The sequence below is a fragment of the Carassius carassius genome, chromosome 1 (genome assembly GCF_963082965.1).
Source record: "Carassius carassius chromosome 1, fCarCar2.1, whole genome shotgun sequence".
Lineage (NCBI taxonomy): Eukaryota > Metazoa > Chordata > Actinopteri > Cypriniformes > Cyprinidae > Carassius > Carassius carassius.
In genome coordinates this window covers 26,164,997-26,175,226 of record NC_081755.1, presented here as the reverse complement: position 1 = coordinate 26,175,226, position 10,230 = coordinate 26,164,997, and the positions used below count along the sequence as shown (strand labels likewise).

General features: G+C 45.9%; 1 pseudogene; it reads left to right on the top strand.

Moving 5' to 3' along the window:
• The first annotated feature begins 4,133 nt into the window (after positions 1-4,133).
• LOC132153981 (5S ribosomal RNA) lies at positions 4,134-4,250 on the top strand (annotated as a pseudogene).
• The last annotated feature ends 5,980 nt before the right edge of the window (positions 4,251-10,230 follow it).

Below are 10,230 nucleotides of genomic sequence, written 5' to 3'. Positions count from 1 at the left end.
TGCAAAGCTACTCCATTCTTCTCTGTCACACAATCCTACAGAAATCATTCTAATATTATGTTTTGCTGTTCAATAAATATTTGTCATTACTGTATTATGTTCAAAACAGTTGTGCTGCTTAATATATTAGTGGAAAAGGGGATACTTTTTGTTTTAGTCAGACCTCTACTAACACCTTGGCAATAAAATCACCTTTGGTTAGTAATTTGTTTTAGTTTACTTGAAAGATAATCTATATATACAGTATAATCATTTGCTCTCCCTCTCTCTCTCCTCCCCTCCTCTCACCATCATGAACAGCACTGTGACTGCAGTGGAGTCATTCAGGTTCCTGGGCTCAACTATCTCTCAGGACCTGAAGTGGGACAATCACATTGACTCCATTGTGAAAAAGGCCCAGGAGAGATTGTACTTCCTTCGTCAGCTGAAAAATTTCAACCTGCCACAGGCACAGATGACACAGTTTTACTCTGCTATTATTGAGTCTGTTCTGTGCTCTTCTATAACTGGTCTGGTTTGGGTCAGCCAGCAAATCAGATTTAAGAAGACTGCAATGGACTGTTAGGACTACAGAAAGGATCATTGGTGTGCACCTGCCCAGTCTTCATGACTTGTACAACTCCAGAGTGAAGAAACAGGCTGGTAATATCATCATCAATCATAAATCTCACCCCGGACACAACCTGTTTGCACTTCTCCCCTCTGGCAAACTTTACAGATCTCTGAGCACTAGAACATCTAGACATAAAAACAGTTTTTCCCCCATGCCATCTCCAGCTTAAACAGCTAACATATGAATCATTACCTGTGTTCTATAATTCTGTGTTCTACATCTTTAATTATTGCCTTTCTCATGTATAATGTAAATACATATGCATATCTGTATTATTTATACAATTCTATATAGAGTAAAAATGCACAAATCTGTACATAAATCAATCTACTGTTCCAGATTCTTTCACATAATTTATTGCTAAGTCTTGCTAAATTTATTTATTTATCCTTTTGTTCTCATGTCAAATGTGTATGTTGTCACGGATTGGCCAAGTTCCTCCACCACAATCACCCAGCGATTACAGTCACCTGAGTCTGACAATTCACACCTGCACTCCATCAGCCACTCTGCTTCATAAGCACACACCACGCACCTCATTGTCCGGGCTCATTTATTTGAAGCGGACTAATAGTGCTTCTCTCTGCGAGTGTCACTAATAAAATCTTCTTGTGTTTACTTACCAGTAACCGTTGGCGATCCCCGTCTGTCAAGATCCTTTCTCCAGGAGTGTGCGAGCCTAAATCCAGTCAGCCCAGTCTGTGGTGCGTGTGTGTGTGCCATCGGTCTGTCATCCTCCACAACCCGAGTCCAAACCCTTCCTGGCAAGCGCCTTTCGCTGTTTCTAATATAGAAAGTACTGTCATCCATTCACGGGTCGAACTCAAGGATTCCACACATCAGAACTCAGTCACTACCCATTCCTGCACGTCCATTCTTTCTGCCACCTTCACTATTGTTTACCTGGTTGTCCGTCTGCTTCCTTAACAGAAGCCCGGACCAAAAACGACAGCAAGACAGCATGAGTGTTCCAGATCCCTTCCAAGAGCTGGTGGATTCCTTGAAGAGGGTATTAACATCCTCTCCTACCATCACGCCTCCTGCACCACCGGCACCACCACCACCGAGCTCTTCTTCGACCACCGCATCTTCCAGTCCCATGGCCCGACTGGTGCCCTACTCTGGCGGGGCGGAGGAGTGCAAAGGATTTTTGCTTCAATACTCCCTAATATTCACGATGCAACCAACTCTATATCCTACCGACCAGTCCAAAATAGCATTCATCACATCTCTCCTCACCGGTCCAGCTCTCCAATGGGCCGAAATGATCTGGAAGCCAGCCGGCCCAGCCATCAGCTCTTTACAAGCATTCGTCTCCCACTTCAGAGAAGTATTCGGCCGAACGGATGGAGAGATTTCAGCCGGTGAGCAACTCTATCATTTCTCTCAAGGTACGATGTCTACTCATGAATACGCCCTTCGTTTCCGCACTCTAGCGGCAGCTAGCGGATGGAACGAGCGATCCTTACTAACCACCTACCGGCTGGGGCTTGCACCTCAACTCCGTCTACAGCTGGCCGCGTTGGATGACAATATGGGGCTTGAAAAATTCATCAGCAATCTATCAGATGTTCAGACCGCATACAATCTTATCAGTCCCATTCTACCGTTAATGCACTCCTCCGCTCATCTGAAGCCGCCAGTCCTCCAGAACCAGAACCCATGATCATTGAATATGGCAAAATTACCGCCGCTGAGCGACAGAGGAGGCTGACCCGGGGTCTATGCATGTATTGCGGAGCCTGTGGACATGTTCAGTTGAACTGTCCAATCTGTCCCATACGAACATCGGTGAGTGTTTTCCATACTGATGATGAAAAGATGCATCCCCTCACTGTTTGTGTCCAGTTAACCACCCACACATCCTCTGTTTCAGTTCACGCCCTCATCGACTCCGGATCAGCAGGAAATTTCATCTCAGGGACCATCTGTCGCCAGCTCCGTACCGAAGCCTCATCCTGTATTTACCAGGTCTAACCCATAACCATAACCCATAAGTTCATCACAGCACGTCCACGTATTCCCCGGAAAAGTGAGACCATTACACTTCAGATCGGAGCCTTACACCGGGAAGATATTCAGCTGCTGGTTCTGGAGGGAGCCAACGTGGATGTCATACTTGGGCGGCCGTGGCTGGTGAAGCACGATCCCATCATCTCTTGGGGCTCCGGGGAGGGGATAAAATGGGGCAAGGAATGCTCACCAAGATGTTTCCCGATTCTTCCCCGACCAATTCCGAATCCTGTCCCAGTCTATGTTACGTCAGTCGAAAGTCCACTCGATAAACAGTCCACGAAGATTCCTGACCTCTACTCATCTTTTCATGACATCTTCTGCCCCAAGAGAGCTTCCCAGCTACCACCTCATCGGCCATGGGACTGCGCCATTGACCTGATTCCAAATGCCCCGTTGCCCAGAGGAAAGATCTACCCGTTGTCACTTCCAGAGACCAAGGCCATGGAGGACTATATTCAGGAGGCTCTCAGTCAAGGGTATATTCGGCATTCTACGTCTCCTGCAGCATCCAGTTTCTTTTTTGTGGCCAAAAAGGATGGAGGGCTACGGCCATGCATTGATTACCGGTCCCTTAACCAAAGCACCATCAAGTTCAAATATCCCCTTCCTCTCGTCCCTGCAGCCCTCGAACAACTTAGATCCGCTACCATCTTCACTAAGTTGGACCTCTGCAGCACTTACAATCTGGTGAGAATACGTGAAGGGGATGAATGGAAGACCACTTTTGTGACCCCTACTGGCCACTATGAATATCTGGTAATGCCCTATGGATTAGTCAACGCCCCTTCCGTTTTCCAAAACTTCATACATGAGGTCCTCTGGAAGTTTCTGCATCGCTTTGTGGTCGTCTATATAGATGACATCCTCATCTATTACTGGAAAGAAATTGAGCATCGTCACCACGTTACGGAGGTCCTCCACACACTAAGAGCGCATCACCTCTTCCTGAAGGCCGAGAAGTGTTCATTTCATCTCCCATCAGTTCAGTTCTTAGGTAACGTCATTGACCGACAGGGGGTCCGCATGGATGAGAGGAAGGTGGATGCAGTCACTACCTGGTCAGAACCCACCACGGTAAAGGAACTCCAGAGATTCCTTGGATTCGCCAACTTTTACAGACGTTTCATACGAGGATAAAGTATCATCACCACTCCACTCTCCAACTTACTCAAAGGTAAACCGAAGAATCTTCTCTGGACTCCTGAAGCGGCTGCAGCCTTCCAATCCCTCAAATCCGCCTTCACACGAGCCCCACTCCTGACGCATCCAGACCCAGAACTCCCCTTCGTCGTGGAGGTGGACGCCTCAACCTCTGGAGTTGGAGTCGTCCTCTCTCAACATCATGGGACACCCAAATTACTCCTTCCATGTGCCTACTTCTCACGGAAGCTTAGCCCGGCGGAGAGGAATTATGATATCGGAAATCGAGAACTACTGGCCATCAAGCTCGCCCTGGAGGAGTGGCAACATTGGTTGGAAGGGGCCATCCATCCATTTCAGGTGATCCAGCAGCCATATCACCCTGGAGCCCAAGACCGGTTTCCCACTGAAGCTAAGCAGGGCTGAGCCTGGTCAGTACCTGGATGGGAGACCTCCTGAGAAAACTAGGTTGCTGCTGGAAGAGGTGCTAGTGAGGCCAGCAGGGGGTGCTCACCCTGTGGTCTGTGTGGGTCCTAGCGCCCCAGTGTAGTGATGGGGACACTATACTGTCAACAAGCACCGTCCTTCGGATGAGACGTTAAACCGAGGTCCTGACTCTCTGTGGTCATTAAAAATCCCAGGATGTCTTTCGAAAAGAGTAGAGGTGTGACCTCGGCATCCTGGCTAAATTCGCCCATTGGCCTCTGACCATCATGGCCTCCTAACAATCCCCAGATCCACTGATTGGCTTCATCGCTCTGTCTCCTCTCCACCAGTAAGCTGGTGTGTGGTGGGCGTTCTGGCGCACTATGGCTGCCGTCGCATCATCCAGGTGGATGCTGCACACTGGTGGTGGATGAGGAGATACCCCCAGACTATGTAAAGCGCTCTGAGTACCTAGAAAAGCGCTATATAAATGTAATGAATTATTATTATTATTATCACTGACCATAAAAACCTCCATTATTTCCGTGACGCCAAATGACTCTGTCCCCGTCAGGCCAGGTGGTCATTGTTTTTCTCAAGGTTCCACTTCTCCATTACTTACCGCCCTGGCCCTAAGAATGTTCGTGCCGATGCCTTATCCAGATTACATGATTCTCCAGAAACACCCGAGACCACGAGCACAATAATACCTGAAGAGATCATCGTCAGTCCCATCGAATGGTCTGCTCCTCCAGCCGTCGCTGTCGTTTTTAAACTCCTAGGTGTGACAGTCAGCCTCTCCCCTGGCTATCATCCTCAGACCAACGGCCAGACGGAGAGGAAAATCCAAGAAGTGGGACGGTTCCTCAGGACCTTCTGCAGTGGTCACCAGAACTCCTGGAACCAGTTTCTGGGTTGGGCGGAGTATGCCCAAAATTCACTGCGGCAATCCACGACAGGCCTCACACCATTCCAGTGTATCCTTGGATTCCGACCCCCTCTATTTCCCTGGGATGGTGAACCATCGGAGGTCCCCGCAGTGGATTACTGGTTCCGGGAGAGCGAGAGAGTCTGGGACGAAGCTCACCACCATCTGCAGAGGGCAATTCGCAGATCCAAGACAGTCGCTGACCAGAGGATGATTTCTGGTCCAGTCTATGTTCCGGGAGATAAGGTTTGGCTCTCCACTCGTGACATTCGTCTGCGACTCCCCTCTAAAAAACTCAGTCCCAGGTATGTTGGCCCCTTTACCATCCTGGAACAGGTCAATCCCGTCACCTTTAAACTCCAGCTACCACCGCAATACAGAATTCACCCCACATTTCATGTTTTGTTGCTCAAACCCTTTCACAAACCTCTCATTCCCTCCACAGAACCTGGCCACGAAGAGGAACCCCCTCCCCCCTTGATGCTGGAGGAAGGGTCCGTTTACTCCGTTCGAGAAATCCTGCAGTCCCGACGTCGCGGTGGTCAACTGGAATATCTTGTCGATTGGGAAGGATACGGACCAGAGGAGAGATTGTGGGTCCCGAGAGTCGACATCCTAGATCCCACACTCATGGAGGAGTTCCATGCCAACCATCCTCAGTACCCTGCACCTCGTGGACAAGGGAGACCACCACAACGCCGGAGTTTGGCCAGGTTCCTCCACCACAATCACCCAGCGTTCACAGTCACCTGAGTTCCGACAATTCACACCTGCACTCCATCAGCCACTCTGCTTCATAAGCACACACCACGCACCTCTCATTGTCCGGGCTCGTTTATTCGAAGCGGACTCATAGTGCTTCTCTCTGTGAGTGTCACTAATCAAATCTTCTTGTGTTTACTTACCAGTAACCGTTGGCGATCCCCGTCTGTCAAGATCCTTTCTCCAGGAGTGTGCGAGCCTAAATCCAGTCAGCCCAGTCTTTGGTGCGTGTGTGTGTGCCATCGGTCTGTCATCCTCCACAACCCGAGTCCAAACCCTTCCTGGCAAGCGCCTTTCGCTGTTCCTAATACAGAAAGTACTGTCATCCATTTACGGGTCGAACTCAAGGATTCCACACATCAGAACTCTCACTACCCATTCCTGCACGTCCATTCTTTCTGCCACTCAGCTGTTCTTAATAAACCACCTTCACTATTGTTTACCTGGTTGTCCGTCTGCTTCCTTAACATATGTACTGTATGCATGTATGTTTGTTTGTACCAGGAGCACCTTCAAAAAAACACAACAAATTCCTTGTGTGTTTGCGCACACCTGGCGAATAATCTGAATTCTGATTCTGATACAGTATGAATGGCTTGGTTTTATCTTAGTAAAGTGGCACAGTTTTTTTTTTTTTGCTTGGGACTGGTCATTTATTATTTCTGTAAATAAATAAATAAATAAATAAATAATAATAATAATAATAATAATAATAATAATTTTTATATATACACTCCCTCTGAGTTAAAACAAACCAGTATCCCGGAGTAATTCATGCACTCAAACAGTACACTGACTGAACTGCTGTGAAGAGAGAACTGAAGATGAACACCGAGCCGAGCCAGATAAAGAAACAAAAGATTGACTCGTTCAAGAGTCAAGAACCGGTTGCATCGGTTTTCGGATCACCAGTAGTTCTTTCGGACAGTTCGATTCAATAAACCGGTTGAAGAAAATGGTTCTTTTGCGCTCGACGTAATGGCGTCATTGGCGATGATTGCCCTTCATTCAAGCCTTCGGTTCACCCGTGCTCATAACATTAGCACAGAATCAGTTCAGAATCAATCACCAAAAGAATCAGTTTGGTTCAGACACGCTGTATGTCAGTCTGTTTCATGCTGAATCACACATGCGCAGTATCATCAGCTCCTCGGTTCTCGAATCGGACGCGTCTGACAGAAAAGGTTCTTGACTCGTGAACAAGTCATTATCTAGCTCGGCTTGGTGTTCATCTTCAGTTCTCTCTTCACAGCAGTTCAGTCAGTGTACCGGTATATTGGTTTGTTTAAACCAATTTAATTTAAACCAGAGTGTTAGCCACATTAAAAAAGTTAACAGCTTAAGTCATTTGTGGATTAATGCATATTGGAGATGTGAACCGTTTAAAACGATTCAGTTCGATTAGTATTTTCGATGCTTCAAAAAATTCTAACTGACCCTCTGATGTCAAATGGACTACTTTGATGATGTCTTTCTTACCTTTCTGGACATGGACAGTATACCGTACACACAGTTTGAATGGAGGGACTGAGAGCTCTCGGACTAAATCTACAATATCTTAAACTGTGTTCCGAAGATAAACGGAGGTCTTATGGGTTTGGAATGACATGAGGGTAAGTTATTAATGACATAATTTTCATTTTTTGGGTGAACTATCCCTTTTAAGGACTCCTCTCACCCTGACCATGGACTGTTTAACCTCCTGCTCTCTGGGAGGTGCTTCAGGAGTCTCCGGACAAGGACCAGCTTTTTCAATAGGCTTTTTCCCCACAGCTGTCTCCTTGCTGAACTCTGCCCTCTGACACCCCCCCCTCCCACACCATACACAGACGACTCCGCCTCTTCATCACTCCATCTGACTGATTTATTTATTTACAACAAGCAAAAAACAGTAAGCTTGTTATTACTTGCACTATCCCTTTTGCACTATACCAACACTGGTGCCCCTCAGGGATGTGTTCTCTCCCCTCTGCTCTTCTCCCTGTACACCAACGACTGCACCTCTAAAGACCCCTCTGTCAAGCTCCTGAAGTTTGCAGACGACACTACAGTCATCGGCCTCATCCAGGACGGTGACGAGTCTGCTTACAGACAGGAGGTTGAGCAGCTGGCTGTCTGGTGCAGTCTTAACAACCTGGAGCTGAACACGCTCAAAACAGTGGAGATGACTGTGGACTTTAGGAGAAACCCCCCTGCACTTTCCCCACTCACCATCATGAACAGCACTGTGACTGCAGTGGAGTCATTCAGATTCCTGGGAACCACCATCTCTCAGGACCTGAAGTGGGACAATCACATTGGCTCCATTGTGAAAAAAGCCCAACAAAGGTTGTACTTCCTTCGCCAGCTGAGGAAGTTTAACCTGCCACAGGAGCTGCTGAAACAGTTCTACTCAGCCGTCATTGAGTCAGTCCTGTGTACTTCAATTACTGTCTGGTTTGGTTCAGCTACAAAATCAGATATCAGAAGACTACAGAGAACTGTTCGGACTGCTGAAAGGATTATTGGTGCTCCCCTGCCCACCCTCCAAGAACTGTACACATCCAGAGTGAGGAAAAGGACTCAGAAAATCACTCTGGATCCCTCACATCCAAGTCACCCCATCTTTGAACTTTTGCCATCTGGCCGGCGCCTCAGAGCCGCAAATACAAGAACAGCAAGGCACAAGAATAGTTTCTTCCCCCAGGCAATCTACCTCATGAACAGTTAAATGTTTCCCACTTAAACTTATGCAAAAATGTGCAATATCCTTATATTTATTTGTTACCCCTCCATCCTAGAACATTCCTGCATCTCACTCAATCCTATTCCATTATCATTTATAGCACAATTGTTTATACACTTATTTATTTGCCAATTTGTAAATCTCCTGTAAATTTTTTTTTTTTTTTGTCTGTGTGTTGTTGTCTCTGTTTACTGGAAGCTTATGTCACTAAAACAAATTCCTTGTATGCGCAAGCATACTTGGCAATAAAGCTCTTTCTGATTCTGATTCTGATTCTGATTCACTACTGTCTGTTCATCCAAAAACACTGAATAATCCATTTGCACACTGAAATATTTTCTCTGATGGCTACTTCCAGCAGGATAATGCACCATGTCACAAAGCTCGAATCATTTTAAATTGGTTTCTTGAACATTACAATGAGTTCACTGTACTAAAATGGCCCCCACAGTCACCAGAACTCAACCCAATAGAGCATCTTTGGGATGTGGTGGAACAGGAGCTGCGTGCCCTGGATGTGTATCCCACAAATCTCCATCAACTGCAAGATGCTGTCCTATCAATATGGGCCAACATTTCTAAAGAATGCTTTCAGCACCTTGTTGAATCAATGCCACGTAGAATTAAGGCAGTTCTGAAAGGGGGTCAAACACAGTATTAGTATGGTGTTCCTTATAATCCTTTAGGTGATTGTGTGTGTGTATATATATATATATATATATATATATATATATATCAAATCAAAGTGTAGAACTTTTGGAACTCTACACTATGTTAATTCAAAAGTCATCACTCCACACTGCTGCTGTCCGCCACCGTTTTTGTTTTTTTACCCATTGAAACTGTGGTAATATGGGAGAGTTTCCGCAATGTGGGTAAAAACATCAAGCAAAAGACATCCAGACATATTTTTTGAATTTTTAAAAGGCTCATGCAGTGCAGACTAGACCTACAAATCCAACATGTCATTAGCAAGAATTTACTCTAAATTAGTTTCTTACTTTTATAACTAAATGGGTGTGTTAGTATGGCAGCTATGTAATTACCATAATCATGCACATAATCATCACACATTTACATGCATTAGCATCAGCTATGACTGCTAAGTGTTTGCAAGTCCCTAGAAGTTTAACAGTGAGCCTAGGACAAACTTAGAATGCTTATTCTAATGTTCATTATTCGAATAGTGGCTCAGTACACCAGAGAGCACATGGGGCATTTGGTTCTTGAATTCCACCATGAACTTATTTACAGTTGAATGCCACTACATGCCTTAGTCTCCTATGATTCATACAGCTTATAGGGACTTTTACAATAAATAAAGACAGACACTGATTGAATCATGATAAACCTGATCTAAGTGGTTGATTTCCTATCGGTCAGATGATGTGTCAGATGTAACATTTAGCTTGACTCTCATGAAATGCTCCTCAGCATGAAGTGGAGCGTAACTACACAGCGATAATTGTTTACTCCGAAGCTTGCGTGTGTTTGGCTTTGGTTAGAGAGCTCTTGGCAATTGCTGCGTCCAAGCGCCTGCTTCAGACTTGTTTTGCTTAGCTGTGCCGAATAAATCTTCCTGTTGTCAGCAGAGTTATGATTCATGTTCTTCACTCGATT